This window comes from Vigna unguiculata, unplaced genomic scaffold (assembly GCF_037176805.1).
Source record: "Vigna unguiculata cultivar grain cowpea cultivar isolate G323 ecotype 2 unplaced genomic scaffold, ASM3717680v1 ptg000470l, whole genome shotgun sequence".
NCBI classification, from domain to species: Eukaryota; Viridiplantae; Streptophyta; class Magnoliopsida; order Fabales; family Fabaceae; genus Vigna; species Vigna unguiculata.
The window spans coordinates 7,501-24,463 of record NW_028197105.1 but is presented as its reverse complement, the minus strand read 5'-3'; the positions used below and the strand labels follow the sequence as shown (position 1 = coordinate 24,463).

At 34.2% G+C, this 16,963-nt stretch overlaps 3 non-coding genes across 3 annotated transcripts; 1 reads left to right on the top strand and 2 right to left on the bottom strand.

Moving 5' to 3' along the window:
* Positions 1 to 5,623: 5,623 nt before the first annotated feature.
* Positions 5,624 to 5,696, bottom strand: TRNAF-GAA (transfer RNA phenylalanine (anticodon GAA)). The gene has a single exon. It is a non-coding gene; the product is annotated as a tRNA-Phe (tRNA).
* A 1,836-nt stretch (positions 5,697 to 7,532) lies between these two features.
* On the top strand, positions 7,533 to 7,605 carry TRNAT-UGU (transfer RNA threonine (anticodon UGU)). Its single transcript has one exon. It is a non-coding gene; the product is annotated as a tRNA-Thr (tRNA).
* Positions 7,606 to 8,710: 1,105 nt separating this feature from the next.
* Positions 8,711 to 8,798, bottom strand: TRNAS-GGA (transfer RNA serine (anticodon GGA)). Its single transcript has one exon. It is a non-coding gene; the product is annotated as a tRNA-Ser (tRNA).
* Between the last annotated feature and the right edge of the window lie 8,165 nt (positions 8,799 to 16,963).

The window sequence follows — 16,963 nt, the reverse complement described above, 5'->3', positions numbered from 1 at the left end:
CTTTTGATATGCGAATAAATCCTCCTACTTCCGGTCCTGAAGTTTCTTCGATTGAAAAAAAAAATCTGGGACATATTGACCAAATAATTGGTCCGGTACTAGATGTAGCCTTTCCCCCGGGGAAGATGCCTAATATTTACAATGCTCTGGTAGTTAAGGGTCGAGATACTGTTGGTCAACAAATTAATGTGACTTGTGAAGTACAACAATTATTAGGAAATAATCGAGTTAGGGCTGTAGCTATGAGTGCTACAGATGGTCTAATGAGAGGAATGCAAGTTATTGACACAGGAACTCCCCTAAGTGTTCCAGTAGGCGGAGCAACTCTAGGACGAATTTTCAACGTGCTTGGAGAGCCGATTGATAATTTAGGTCCTGTAGATACTCGTACAACATCTCCCATTCATAGATCTGCGCCTACCTTTATACAATTAGATACAAAATTATCTATTTTTGAAACAGGAATAAAAGTAGTAGATCTTTTAGCTCCTTATCGTCGTGGAGGAAAAATAGGACTTTTCGGTGGAGCTGGAGTGGGTAAAACAGTACTTATTATGGAATTGATCAATAACATTGCCAAAGCTCATGGAGGTGTATCTGTATTTGGCGGAGTAGGTGAGCGTACTCGCGAGGGAAATGATCTTTATATGGAAATGAAAGAATCTGGAGTAATTAATGAACAAAATATTGCAGAATCCAAAGTAGCTTTAGTATATGGTCAAATGAATGAACCACCCGGAGCTCGTATGAGAGTTGGTTTAACTGCCCTAACTATGGCGGAATATTTTCGAGATGTCAATGAGCAAGATGTACTTCTATTTATCGACAATATCTTCCGCTTCGTTCAAGCAGGATCTGAAGTATCTGCCTTATTGGGTCGAATGCCCTCTGCTGTGGGTTATCAACCCACTCTTAGTACTGAAATGGGTTCTTTACAAGAAAGAATCACTTCTACCAAAGAAGGGTCCATAACTTCTATTCAAGCAGTTTATGTACCTGCCGACGATTTAACTGACCCTGCTCCTGCTACGACATTTGCACATTTAGATGCTACTACTGTACTATCAAGAGGATTAGCCGCCAAAGGTATCTATCCAGCAGTAGATCCTTTAGATTCAACCTCAACTATGCTCCAACCTCGAATCGTTGGTGAAGAACATTATGAGACTGCGCAACGAGTTAAACAAACTTTACAACGTTACAAAGAACTTCAAGACATTATAGCTATCCTTGGCTTGGACGAATTATCCGAAGAAGATCGCTTAACCGTAGCAAGAGCACGAAAAATTGAGCGTTTCTTATCACACACCTTTTTTCGTAGCAGAAGTTTTTACCGGTTCGGCTGGAAAATATGTTGGTCTAGTAGAAACAATTAGAGGGTTTAATTTGATTCTTTCTGGAGAATTAGACGGTCTTCCTGAACAAGCCTTTTATTTGGTAGGTAATATCGATGAAGCTACTGCGAAGGCTACGAACTTAGAAACGGAGAGCAATTTGAAGAAATGACTTTAAATCTTTGTGTATTGACCCCCAATCGAATTGTTTGGGATTCAGAAGTGAAGGAAATCATTTTACCTACTAATAGCGGACAAATTGGAGTATTACCTAATCATGCGCCTATTGCCTCAGCTGTCGATATAGGTATTTTGAGAATACGTCTTAAAGACCAATGGTTAACAATGGCTCTGATGGGGGGGTTTGCTAGAATAAATAATAATGAGATAACTGTTTTAGTAAATGATGCGGAAAAGGGTAGTGACATTGATCCACAAGAAGCACAGCAAACTCTTGAAATAGCAGAAACTAATTTGAATAAGGCTGAAGGCAAGAGACAAACAATTGAGGCAAATCTAGCTCTTAGACGAGCTAGAACACGAGTAGAGGCTATCAATGTTATTTCATAACAAGTTGAAATTGATGCGTCCCAATATCCGAAAACAATAAAAAGAAAAAAGAAACAGTCAGAAGAAAAAAGTAAGTAGAAAAGCTTATTAGATACCACAGTCAAAGGTATCTAATAAGTTATAACTATACCTTACCTACTATTGGATTTGAACCAATGACTCCCGCCGTATGAAAGCAATACTCTAACCACTGAGTTAAGTAGGTAATTTAGGACTCCTCCTCAAAAAAAAAAAAAGAAGAGTACCCATCTATCAGATTAATTGATTATAAATGTAAAATTACTGATAAGCAATACCAACCCCCGTTCAAGGGATTCGATCATGTAATATTCATCTTGACAAGCAATTATCTTCATACTATGATAAAATATGTATCAAAAACACAAGGGCTGTAGCTCAGTTAGGTAGAGCACCTCGTTTACACGAGCGCCAATGCTTTTTTTCAGAGGAGTTCATCTTGTAATTAAAAAAGTTTATCTTATAGTAAGAAATCGGTGTCTTACTCCATTTTAAGGAACAAAACAAGAGAACACTAGCCTGACAAAGGGTTTAGCCATAAAATCGAATCCATAATTGATTTGAGATATTGATAAGGTGAATACCCATTTCTCGTCAATGCTAAACATAAAGGGTATAGGGACCTAAAAAAGATTATCTTTTCTTCCTATTTTATGAACTTTAAGGTGTATGAAGTGTCATTTCTTATCTTCTATTTTAATTTTAGTAGGTGGATAAAGAGTCCATTTAACTTAAGTTGATCTAGGCCAGAAGCAGACCTACGTCAAGATAATCCTTCTTTGAAACACTTTGGTAGTGCTCTTTGATTGTTATACAAATAAAAAAGAAGAGCATAGGGAATCATCTCTTTATTCTTTACTGTAAAAAAAAAAAAAGATGGTGGACTAACTAATATTTTTATCAGTTAATGAAAAAGCTCAATGCAAAAAAAAATGCATGTTGGGTTTTGAAAACAATTTAAATCATTTAGATAATAATTAGTTTGATCTGTTTTACCGAGAAGGTCTACGGTTCGAGTCCGTATAGCCCTAATATTCCTACAGATACTAATAATATTAATACTATTTTGGATCGAATAGATCTCATTACTAAGACTATTACTAAAAAAAAAACAATTTGTAACTTTCTATTCGAACATATTCATATTCGATAGAATAATATTAATATTAGTATATTCAGCTAGTCTAAAAAAATGGAGACTTTAGACTAAAAATGAAAATGAATTTGGTATATTTTCTACATTCAGAGGAGTACTTTTATGTTTCTTCTTTACGAATATGATATTTTTTGGGCATTTCTAATAATATCAAGTTTGATTCCTATTTTGGCATTTCTAATTTCTGGAATTTTAGCCCCCATTAGCAAGGGACCGGAAAAACTTTCTAGTTATGAATCCGGAATAGAACCAATAGGCGATGCTTGGTTACAATTTCGAATCCGTTATTATATGTTTGCTCTCATTTTTGTTGTTTTTGATGTTGAAACGGTTTTTCTTTATCCATGGGCAATGAGTTTCGATGTATTAGGGGTATCCGTATTTTTAGAAGCTTTCTTATTCGTGCTTATCCTAATTGTTGGTTCAGTTTATGCATGGCGAAAGGGGGCATTAGAATGGTCTTAATTCTTGACTATTTAGACAATTAGAAAAAAAAATATTGAGACAATTATGAATTCCATTGAGTTTCCCTTACTTGATCAAACAACCCAAAATTCAGTTATTTCAACGACATTAAATGATTTTTCAAATTGGTCAAGATTATCCAGTTTATGGCCGCTTCTTTATGGTACGAGTTGTTGCTTCATTGAATTTGCTTCATTAATAGGATCACGATTCGATTTTGATCGTTATGGACTAGTACCACGATCGAGTCCTAGGCAGGCGGACCTAATTTTAACAGCGGGCACTGTAACTATGAAAATGGCCCCTTCTTTAGTTCGATTATATGAACAAATGCCCGAACCTAAATATGTTATTGCTATGGGAGCCTGTACAATTACGGGGGGGATGTTTAGTACCGATTCTTATAGTACTGTTCGAGGCGTAGATAAGCTAATTCCTGTAGATGTATATTTGCCGGGCTGTCCACCTAAACCGGAGGCCATTATAGATGCTATAACAAAACTTCGTAAGAAAATATCTCGAGAAATATATGAAGATCCAATGAGTTTTCAACGAGAGAATAGATGTTTTACTACCAACCATAAGTTTCATGTTGGATACAGTACTTATACTGACAATTATGGTCAAGAATTTTTCTATCAACCGCCATCTACTTCAGAGATATCGTCTGACACATTTTTTTAAAGTACAATAATAAAAAGCAATTCCTTTTTTAAAAATTTCATCGTATTTTAAAAATTTCATCGTAATAGAAAATACTAATACCAAACTCATAAAAAAAATTTAGGAGAAGCAAAAAATGCAAGGTCGTTTGTCTTCTTGGCTAGTCAAACATGGACTAATTCATAGATCCTTGGGTTTCGATTACCTAGGAATAGAGACTTTACAAATAAAGCCCGAGGATTGGCATTCCATTGCTGTCATTTTATATGTATATGGTTACAATTATCTACGTTCTCAATGTGCCTATGATGTAGCACCCGGAGGACTCTTAGCTAGTGTATATCATTTTACAAGAATAGAGTATGGTATAAATCAACCCGAAGAGGTATGCATAAAAATATTTGTATCAAGAAAAAATCCCAGAATTCCTTCGATTTTTTGGGTTTGGAAAAGTGCGGATTTTCAAGAAAAGGAATCTTATGATATGTTGGGAATCTCTTATGATAGTCATCCGCGTCTAAGACGTATTTTAATGCCCGAAAATTGGATAGGATGGCCTTTGCGTAAAGATTATATTGCTCCAAATTTTTATGAAATACAAGATGCTCACTAAATGATAAAAATAATAAACTAATCCAAACTTCTGCAACCCCAGTCAAAGAATATAAGTACATTCTGTTATAGATCAGACAAAATAATTGATTGACATTAAATCAGGCAGAGTAATGGAAGTTGCATTCAGATATTATTATGTGAGAAATCACAAAATTCAGAAATAATAGAATGAATAATTATAGGGTTTAAAATAGGATGGATAGGAGTTTCTTAAGATTCTAAAACAAAAACAATACTGAGTTCTTATCAGCCAAGCCAATAAAAGAAATAGGATGAACTGCAAAAATTCTTTATCTTTATAATAAACTAATTCTTTATCTTTATAATAAACTATATAACGTGCACATCACCATCAATTATACGGCCACGAAAAAAAAAACACAAAGAAAAGGGCTCGATTCTATTTTGGTAATCCTTCTCAGATGAATTCTTAATATTCTCACTCCACCCCAGAACTTCGACTTTTAGGTCTTTTAACCAACTAATTAAACCACTCGAATATTATGGAAATAGAAACCTTTTTTTGTATCGCAGAAAAAAAAGGAAAAAAATAGATAAAGAATTCATTATCTATATATCTATATCTATATATATATAGATACTATAGATAAGCGAATATACCTAATAAAAAATTGCATCTATTCTTTAATCATCTAGGAAAAGTATATCTACAGATACCTAAATAGATCAAAGAAATATGTTATGTATCAGAATCTAGAAGAACACAAATTTGTATGAGTATCTATCCCCCATATTCATTAAAATGAATATGGGGGATAGATACTCATACAAATGAATCTTGTGTCAGGAACCAGATTTGAACTGGTGACACGAGGATTTTCAGTCCTCTGCTCTACCAACTGAGCTATCCCGACCATTCTTGAAGCTTAATACTTTGATTTTAAAAGATTTTTAAAATCTATGTTAATGAATCTATATCAACTAAGTAAAAAAAAAGTTTGTAAGTGAGTTTCCGCAGTAATAATTATTTTTTATTGTTAATCGTTAATTACGCATATGAAAATTCCTTGCTAAAAAATAAGATATTAATTTATACATTTCTGATTAAAAAAAATTCTATGTGTTTCACATATATATTTATATCTATTCCAAAACTCGTCCCTTGTCATTATGATAGATAAGAAAATTATGATAGATAGGAAATTGATGAAAATAAAAATTCCAATTTCGTTGGGAAATAATAAATCGAATAAAACACATAAATAAGGACTTCAAGATAGAGAGGATATAGGAAAAAAATTAGAAAATGAAAAAGTATTTTTGGGGATAGAGGGACTTGAACCCTCATGATTTCTTAAGTCGACGGATTTTCCTCTTACTTTCAATTTCATTGTTGTCGGTATTGACATGTAGAATAGGACTCTATCTTTATTCTCATCTGATTTATCAGTTCTTCAAGGGTTTTAGCCGATTATGATGAAGTGAATAATTTCATCAATAAATATTCCATCTTTTCTTCAACTTCGAATTGATTTGATTCACATTTTTCATTTGTGAATATTTTTATCACAAATAGATCTTCAATAATAAAATAAAAAGTAACAAATTGAAAGAGTATTTCAGTATATATATATGTTTCTAAATGTTTATCTTTGATCCATTCCTGTAATTTTGGTGAAAGGATTCTTTTACTAATGCAATAAAAAAAGTCGTCAATTTCGTTTGTTAGAACAGCTTCCATAGAGTCTCTGCACCTATCCCTTTTTTATTATCACTTTCTGAATTTTTATTTGTTTTCAGAAAACAGGATTTGGCTCAGGATTGCCCATTGTGAATTCCAGGGTTTCTCTGAATTTGAAAATTATTACTTGGTAAGTTTCCATACCAAAACTCAATCCAATTAAGTCCGTAGCGTCTACCAATTTCGCCATATCCCCATCTTTTTTTTTATTTGAATCTGATTATAATAGAATGCTTTTTTTTTCATTTCTATTATGAGAATTATGCGGGAACTTTTGAATTCATTAAATACATATTATTTTATTAAATATTAAAAACCCCTTTCTCCAATTTTATAGATTTTATTTCATCTATATTGGATACCTTTATTTGTTTGAATCAGAACTAATTCTAATATCTATATATTAACAATTCAATATACACAGATATAGACCACATATCTACTTATCTTCTATGTACCTACTTATCTTCTTTTTTCATACAATTTAGAATACTCGAATGGTCGATTCTTTTTTTTTTTTTGTTTTTGCTTAAAAAAAAAAAGAAAATAAACAATCCATTTATTCATATACAATTTATATAACTAAAACGAATCTAGTGGCTAAAAAAAACCATTCTTTTAATTGAATATAATATAGAATTAGACATTTACTTAGAAATATGGAATTCCTTAATAAATATTTACTAAAATTTATATTTATTCAAATTTACTTTAAGTACTAATAAATAATCTTTTTGAAAGAAATCAATTTAATAATATATATCTAGAATAGTAGATCGAAATAAATTATATTAAATAAATTATATTAATATAATATTAATTATTATCTTGCACTTTATGTTATCAGATAAAATAAATAATAGAAATAATAAAAATTGGGTTTGATTTTCTATATTTTCTTTCTCTATTTTTGATGTTTGTATTAATTTGAATTTTGTTATAAATAACTAAAAATTGATAACTAAGATCCCATTCAATTCTTCTGCATATGTATATTTCGTTTACATTAGCCGGTTTAGCTCAGAGGTTAGAGCATCGCATTTGTAATGCGATGGTCATCGGTTCGAATCCGATAACCGGCTTTTCTCTATTTGTTTTTTACATAATTGATAATATCTTTTTTAGAAATAAAAAATTGGGAGAGTTCGATCTCTGCGGAAGAAATCAAGAAATTAACCTACTTTTTTGTATTCTTTTATATACAATAAATTCGGATATTGATAAAATTCATCTAATTCTTCTTTGTACTATAAAACTTTAGTAGATTTCGCTTCATTTAGAATTCTATAATATTTTTCATTTCGTTTAGTTTTCATTTCGATTTATAAGATTTTTCATTTTAAAAAAGGAGTTTTTATGTCACGTTACAGAGGACCTCGTTTCAAAAAAATACGTCGTCTAGGATATTTACCAGGACTTACTAGTAAAAGGCCAACAGTCAAAAACGAATTTCGAAATCAATTGCGCTTCAGTAAAAAATCTCAATATCGTATTCGTTTAGAAGAAAAACAAAAATTGCGTTTTCATTATGGTCTTACAGAACGACAATTGCTTAAATACGTTCGTATCTCCGGAAAAGCTAAAGGATCAACTGGTCAGGTTTTATTACAACTACTTGAAATGCGCTTGGATAACATACTTTTTCGATTGGGTATGGCTGCGACTATTCCTCAAGCCCGCCAATTTATAAACCATAGACATGTTTTAGTTAATGGTCGTATAGTGGATATACCAAGTTATCGTTGTAAACCTCAAGATATTATTACAGCAAAGGATGAACAAAAATCTAAAACTCTTATTCAAAATTATTTTGATTCAGCCCCCCATGAGAAATTGCCAAATCATTTGACTGTTCACCCTTTCCAATATAAAGGTTTAATTAATCAAATAATAGATAATAAATGGGTTGGTTTGAAAATAAATGAATTACTGGTTGTAGAATATTATTCTCGTCAAACTTAAACTTAACTAAAATAACAAGAGTTTTTTTTACAAGGATTTTCTGCTATTCATATATCATAGACATGGATATGCGAAAATTTTTATTCCTTGCCCACCCGTTATCCACTATTTTTTGTATTACCGAAAAATGAGGAATATAAAGTTGTCCATATCAACAAACAAATTTGAAATATGAAATAATGGTATGCATTGGGATGAGTAATATTGATGAATTTGGTAAAGATTCGGAAAGAGAGGGATTCGAACCCCCGGTAAACAAAAAGCCTACATAGCAGTTCCAATGCTACGCCTTGAACCACTCGGCCATCTCTCCTATATAATGATGCCCAGAAACCGGTTGAATGTTGAATAGTGAATCAATCCTATTTTTCATAAATGCATAAAACCTATTCAAACTATAAAAATACAAAGTAAAATTAAAAAAAAACCTCCTACAAGGTCTTAGGATAAACAAATTTGATTGATGAGTTCATTTTTACGTTATTTCGCACTGTATTATAATTATACAATTCCTTTATTTGTGGGATTGATTTCTCACACCATGATTAATTAAATTATAGAATGGATTTCTACCTATGCCTAGATCTCGGATAAATGAAAATTTTATAGATAAGACCTTTTCAATTGTAGCCAATATCTTATTACGAATAATTCCGACAACTTCAGGAGAAAAAAGGGCATTCACTTATTACAGAGATGGTGTGATTTGATTCCATTTTTTTTGACCGATTTCGGTCAAAAAAAAATGGAATGGAAAAACCCCACGCGTGTTGAAGGTGAAATTTGTAAATAAAAGGATTAATTCCTTCTGTCGTGTATCCTCGATTAATGAAGCCTTATATGCTTGAATTTTAGGTTTCTAGTATTAAGCGAAAGGTTATACCTATACTTATGGGGTTAGGTCAACCCCAAATTACTAGTACTGATAGGCAACATTGGGAAAGAAGCACTACGCTTGGGAATCAAGGACACGAAAACTTTGTATCTATCTATATCCATGGCTTATCGAGATTGGGACTAACAGGAATGGTTGGGACAATAAATATCCATCTCGTTCATATTTTGGATACCCATAGAACCATCGAAGATTATTGAGGTGACTAATTCCAGGAAATTAAGCAGCGTAGAGGACAAAGAAATTGTTGAAGTTCTTATTTTTTTTTATCAAGTACCTACATACTTAATGTTAAGAAATAATTTTTGACAGGAAGGTTGGCTAGAGATTTATTGTAAAAACACTAGCTCTGTTCAGTTGAGAATGAGAATACTGGAATATTTTTTGATTTGATGGATTTTTCTCATTACACACATAAGGGGGGAGCCGTATGAGATGAAAATCTCACGTACAGTTCTGGAGCGGAGATTCTTTGAACCGAATGACGACCGTAACGGATGTCAGCTCAATCTGAAGGAAATTATGCAGAAGCTTTACAGAATTATTATGAGGCTATGCGACTGGAAATTGATCCCTATGATCGAAGTTATATACTTTATAACATAGGCCTTATTCACACAAGTAACGGAGAACATACTAAAGCTTTGGAATATTATTTTCGGGCGCTCGAACGAAACCCATTTTTACCCCAAGCTTTTAATAATATGGCCGTGATCTGTCATTACGTGCGACTATCTCCACTATAGAAAGAAAAAAGAAAAGAACAAGCAAATCCACAAATTTTAATATAAGAAATATAGAAATATAAATAATTATAAATAAGAAAGGCTTTCTACATATATATATCGTTCAAAACAACGATTTTTATCAGCTGTAGCAAAGAAACTTCATAGAAGTAAAAATATGAAGAAATCGATATGTCTAGATACCCTCTTTTTCTATGGATAAAAGATCTAATTGATAAAGGAAGCATCGTAAGGATCAATTAACACGGTTTTCAATCGATATAATAAAAACTGCTTCCTTATCTCATGATAAATAAAGAAGTCAGGAATCCACTTATGTAATAAAAAGGATCCCCTGGTATTTTGAGCAGCGGTGTAGTATCAAATCCCAAAGATAGAAAGTATTTTCTCTTTACTTATAAGAACTTATAAGATAAGAAAGAAAAAACTTTTACCAAGATTCTATAGAAATGAATCTATCATATATTTTTGTATATGATATATAAAATCGAGATAGTTACCTTTCAGAAAATTAGAATTAGGGCGTTAATGCCAATGCTTGATTCCCTTTTCTGAAGGTAGGAGAAAAGATAAAACTAAAAAAAAAGATGAAATTCTTTGAAATTCTTTATTTATTAGTAAAAATGAAAGTTTGAAACTCATATTAATAATTTCTTTTTTTCTTTTAGTTAACTTCAAGATAATAGAACAAAAAAAGAATTGACTACTGAGCCGTATGAGTCAGGAAATTCTCAAGTACGGTTCTAAGGAAAGGAATTGACTCACCTATTTCGACCGAGGAGAACAGGCCATTCGGCAGGGAGACTCAGAAGTTGCGGAGTCTTGGTTTAATCAAGCCGCTGAATATTGGAAACAAGCTATAGCTCTCACCCCCGGTAATTATATTGCAGCACAGAATTGGTTGAAGATCACAGGGCGTTTTGAATAAGAACACTCTGTTTCTTTTTTTTCTTATATATTTATCTATCTATATAAAGATATAGATAGATAAATATATATTGTTATAAATTCTTGTTTCTTGTCCCTATCAAATTCAAAAATCATTTCTATAGGAACGACCAATCACATAATTTAAATATATCCCTTCTAATTTTGTTCGATTTTGTCTAGTATTTCATAGAAATAAACGAGATGTGGATACAGTAGATAATTTTCTCCTTTTTTCTGTTATTTAAACTAATATTCAATCAAATTAAGAAAAGAGACCTTCAAAAAAAGAAATAAAATATAGGTATATTGCCTAATAATGAATGCTAATGCCTGCTCAATTTGAAATAGAGTACATACTTATACTTTATCTAAAAAAAAAAATAAAATCTAAGGAATAGAATTAGAATAAAATCTGAATACATTTGATTAGGCTGCACGAAAAATTATTGAACTTCCATTCAGAGTTCCCAAAAAGGTCTTAGAAGATTAAAATAGGTCCGTTGAGCGCCTCACTCTTATGTCATAATAGATTCGAACACTTGCCCCGAATTGACTTCGAGATCATAATTGTTCTAGTGAAAAACTAAAGAAATGAAATTTACTAAGATATCCAATACATGAGAGATAGGAGAGAACAAAACTCAATAGAAACATCTCTAATAAGTTCACTAATTCTGTTTTATGTTGGCAGGTCTCTTTGTATGTGTTGTCTGGAAAGAGGAGGACTCAATGATTATTCGTTCACCGGAACCAGAAGTTAAAATTTTGGTAGATAGGGATCCTATAAAAACTTCTTTTGAGGAATGGGCAAAACCTGGTCATTTCTCAAGAACAATAGCTAAGGGACCAGATACTACTACTTGGATCTGGAACCTACATGCTGACGCTCATGATTTTGATAGCCATACTAATGATTTAGAGGAGATTTCCCGAAAAGTTTTTAGTGCGCATTTTGGCCAACTCTCTATCATCTTTCTTTGGCTGAGTGGCATGTATTTTCATGGTGCTCGTTTTTCCAATTATGAGGCATGGTTAAGTGATCCTACTCACATTAGGCCTAGTGCTCAGGTGGTTTGGCCAATAGTGGGTCAAGAAATATTGAATGGTGATGTAGGGGGGGGGTTCCGAGGAATACAAATAACCTCTGGTTTTTTTCAGATTTGGAGAGCATCTGGAATAACTAATGAATTACAACTCTATTGTACTGCAATTGGTGCATTGGTCTTTGCAGCCTTAATGCTTTTTGCTGGTTGGTTTCATTATCACAAAGCTGCTCCAAAATTGGCTTGGTTCCAAGATGTAGAATCTATGTTGAATCACCATTTGACAGGGCTCCTAGGGTTGGGGTCTCTTTCTTGGGCAGGACATCAAATACATGTATCTTTACCGATTAACCAATTTCTAAATGCTGCAGTAGATCCCAAAGAGATACCACTTCCTCATGAATTTATCCTAAATCGGGATCTTTTGGCTCAACTTTATCCGAGTTTTTCCGAGGGAGCAACCCCATTTTTTACCTTGAATTGGTCAAAATACGGAGAATTTCTTACTTTTCGTGGAGGATTAGATCCAGTAACTGGAGGTTTATGGCTGACCGATATTATACACCATCATTTAGCTATTGCAATTCTTTTCTTGATAGCGGGTCACATGTATAGGACCAACTGGGGTATTGGTCACAATATAAAAGACATTTTAGAGGCACATAAAGGTCCATTTACAGGCCAGGGTCATAAAGGTATATATGAGATTCTAACAACGTCATGGCATGCTCAATTATCTATTAATCTAGCTATGTTAGGCTCTTTGACCATTGTTGTAGCTCACCATATGTATTCTATGCCTCCTTATCCATACCTAGCTACTGACTATGGTACACAACTGTCATTGTTTACACATCACATGTGGATTGGTGGATTTCTCATAGTCGGTGCTGCTGCGCATGCAGCGATTTTTATGGTAAGAGATTATGATCCGACTATTCGATACAACGATCTATTAGATCGTGTCCTTAGACATCGTGATTCAATCATATCACATCTTAACTGGGTATGTATCTTTTTAGGTTTTCACAGTTTTGGTTTGTATATTCATAATGATACCATGAGCGCATTAGGGCGCCCTCAAGATATGTTTTCAGATACTGCTATACAATTACAGCCGATCTTTGCTCAATGGATACAAAATACCCACGCTTTAGCACCTGGCACAACAGCCCCAGGTGCAGCAACAAGTACCAGTTTGACTTGGGGAGGTGAAAATTTAGTAGCAGTGGGCGGTAAAGTTGCTTTGTTACCTATTCCTTTAGGAACTGCGGATTTTTTGGTCCATCATATTCATGCATTTACAATTCATGTAACAGTATTGATACTCTTAAAGGGTGTTCTATTTGCTCGTAGTTCACGATTGATACCGGATAAAGCAAATCTAGGTTTTCGTTTCCCTTGTGATGGACCTGGAAGAGGGGGGACATGCCAAGTATCCGCTTGGGATCATGTCTTCTTAGGACTATTTTGGATGTACAATTCAATTTCCGTAGTTATATTCCATTTCAGTTGGAAAATGCAGTCAGATGTTTGGGGTAGTATAAGTGATCAAGGGATAGTAACTCATATCACAGGAGGAAATTTTGCGCAGAGTTCCATTACCATTAATGGGTGGCTTCGTGATTTCTTATGGGCGCAGGCATCCCAGGTAATTCAGTCTTATGGTTCTTCATTATCTGCATATGGTCTTTTTTTCTTGGGTGCACATTTTGTATGGGCTTTTAGTTTAATGTTTCTATTCAGCGGGCGTGGTTATTGGCAAGAACTTATTGAATCCATTGTTTGGGCTCATAATAAATTAAAAGTTGCTCCTGCTACTCAGCCCAGAGCCTTGAGCATTGTACAAGGACGTGCTGTAGGAGTAACACATTACCTTCTAGGTGGAATTGCCACAACATGGGCATTCTTCTTAGCAAGAATTATTGCAGTAGGATAATAGCTAGGAGGATTTGAAAATCATTATGGCATTAAGATTTCCAAGCTTTAGTCAAGGCTTAGCTCAAGACCCCACTACTCGTCGTATTTGGTTTGGTATTGCTACCGCACATGACTTCGAAAGTCATGATGATATTACTGAGGAACGTCTTTATCAGAATATTTTTGCTTCTCATTTCGGGCAATTAGCAATCATTTTTCTGTGGACTTCCGGGAATCTCTTTCATGTAGCTTGGCAAGGTAATTTTGAGACATGGGTACAGGATCCTTTACATGTAAGACCTATTGCTCATGCAATTTGGGATCCTCATTTTGGTCAACCAGCTGTAGAAGCTTTTACTCGAGGGGGTGCTCTAGGTCCTGTTAATATAGCCTATTCTGGTGTTTATCAGTGGTGGTATACAATCGGTTTACGTACTAATGGGGATCTTTATACTGGAGCTATTTTTCTATTAATACTTTCTATTATATCTTTAATAGCAGGTTGGTTACACCTACAACCAAAATGGAAACCGAGTGTTTCGTGGTTTAAAAATGCCGAATCCCGCCTCAATCATCATTTGTCAGGACTATTCGGAGTAAGTTCCTTGGCTTGGACAGGGCATTTAGTTCATGTTGCTATTCCGGGGTCCAGGGGGGAATCCGTTCGATGGAACAATTTATTAGATATCTTGCCGCACCCCGAGGGATTAGGTCCATTTTTTACAGGTCAGTGGAATCTTTATGCTCAAAACCCAGATTCCAATAATCATATATTTGGTACCCCTCAAGGAGCAGGAACTGCTATTCTAACACTTCTCGGAGGATTTCATCCGCAAACTCAAAGTTTATGGTTAACTGATATTGCACACCATCATTTGGCTATTGCGTTTATTTTTCTAGTTGCTGGCCATATGTATAGAACTAATTTCGGGATTGGTCACAGTATTAAAGATCTTTTAGAAGCACATACTCCTCCGGGGGGTAGATTGGGGCGTGGGCATAAGGGTCTTTATGATACAATCAATAATTCAATTCATTTTCAATTAGGTCTTGCTCTAGCCTCTTTAGGGGTTATTACTTCCTTGGTAGCACAACACATGTACTCTTTACCTGCTTATGCGTTTATAGCGCAAGACTTTACTACTCAAGCTGCCTTATATACTCATCATCAATATATAGCAGGCTTCATTATGACAGGGGCTTTTGCTCATGGAGCTATCTTTTTTATTAGAGATTATAATCCAGAGCAGAATCAAGATAATGTCTTGGCAAGAATGTTAGACCATAAAGAAGCTATCATATCCCACTTAAGTTGGGCTAGCCTCTTTCTGGGGTTCCATACTCTGGGACTTTATGTCCATAACGATGTCATGCTTGCTTTTGGTACTCCGGAGAAACAAATTTTGATTGAACCTATATTTGCCCAATGGATACAATCTGCTCATGGTAAAACTTCCTATGGGTTCGATATACTTTTATCTTCAACGAACAGTCCGGCGTTCAATGCGGGACGAAGCATATGGTTGCCTGGTTGGTTAAACGCTGTAAATGAGAATAGTAATTCTCTATTCTTAACAATAGGGCCTGGAGACTTCTTGGTTCATCATGCTATTGCTCTTGGTTTACATACAACTACTTTGATTTTAGTAAAAGGTGCTTTGGATGCGCGTGGTTCTAAGTTAATGCCTGATAAAAAAGATTTTGGTTATAGTTTTCCTTGTGATGGCCCGGGACGAGGCGGAACTTGTGATATTTCCGCTTGGGACGCATTTTATTTGGCAGTTTTCTGGATGTTAAATACCATTGGATGGGTTACTTTTTATTGGCATTGGAAACACATTACACTATGGCAGGGTAATATTTCACAGTTTAATGAATCTTCTACCTATTTGATGGGATGGTTAAGAGATTATCTATGGTTGAACTCTTCACAACTTATCAATGGATATAACCCTTTTGGTATGAATAGTTTATCAGTCTGGGCATGGATGTTCTTGTTTGGACATCTTGTTTGGGCTACTGGATTTATGTTCTTAATTTCTTGGCGCGGATATTGGCAGGAATTGATTGAAACTTTGGCATGGGCTCATGAACGTACACCTTTGGCTAATTTGATTCGATGGAGAGATAAACCAGTGGCTCTTTCCATTGTGCAAGCAAGATTGGTTGGACTAGCCCACTTTTCCGTAGGTTATATATTTACTTATGCAGCCTTCTTAATTGCCTCTACATCGGGCAAATTCGGTTAATTGAATTCTTTATTATATATATCTGGCAAGAATCTCATTTCCTTCTATAGGGAAGAGAAGCCACTTATACATCTAGGATCCGACTTCTATCATTGATGCTAATAGCAAATTAACCATTATGGCAAGGAAAAGTGTTATTCAGAGGGAAAAGAAGAGACAAAAATTGGAACAGAAATATCATTTGATTCGCCGATCCTCAAAAAAAGAAATAAGCAAAGTTCCGTCGTTAAGTGAGAAATGGGAAATTCATGGAAAATTAGAATCACTACCGCGTAATAGTGCACCTATACGTCTTCATCGACGTTGTTTTTCGACCGGAAGACCGAGAGCTAATTATCGAGACTTTGGATTATCTGGACACATACTTCGGGAAATGGTTCATGCATGTTTCTTGCCGGGTGCAACAAGATCCAGTTGGTAAGGATTTCCAATTATCTTCATTTTTTTCATTTTATTATCAGCGATCATAGGAGGGTCCCTTTACCGTTATGTATAAATGGTTTATTCTATTTATATAGATATGGTAAAGGGACGCATTCCATCTTTGTTTTTGTTCATTAGTTATCAATTCTTTTCTTTATCGCGGAGTAGAGCAACTTGGTAGCTCGCAAGGCTCATAACCTTGAGGTTACGGGTTCAAATCCCGTCTCCGCAACTTTTTGAATTTGATAAAAAAACAAGGTTTCAAGAAGAAG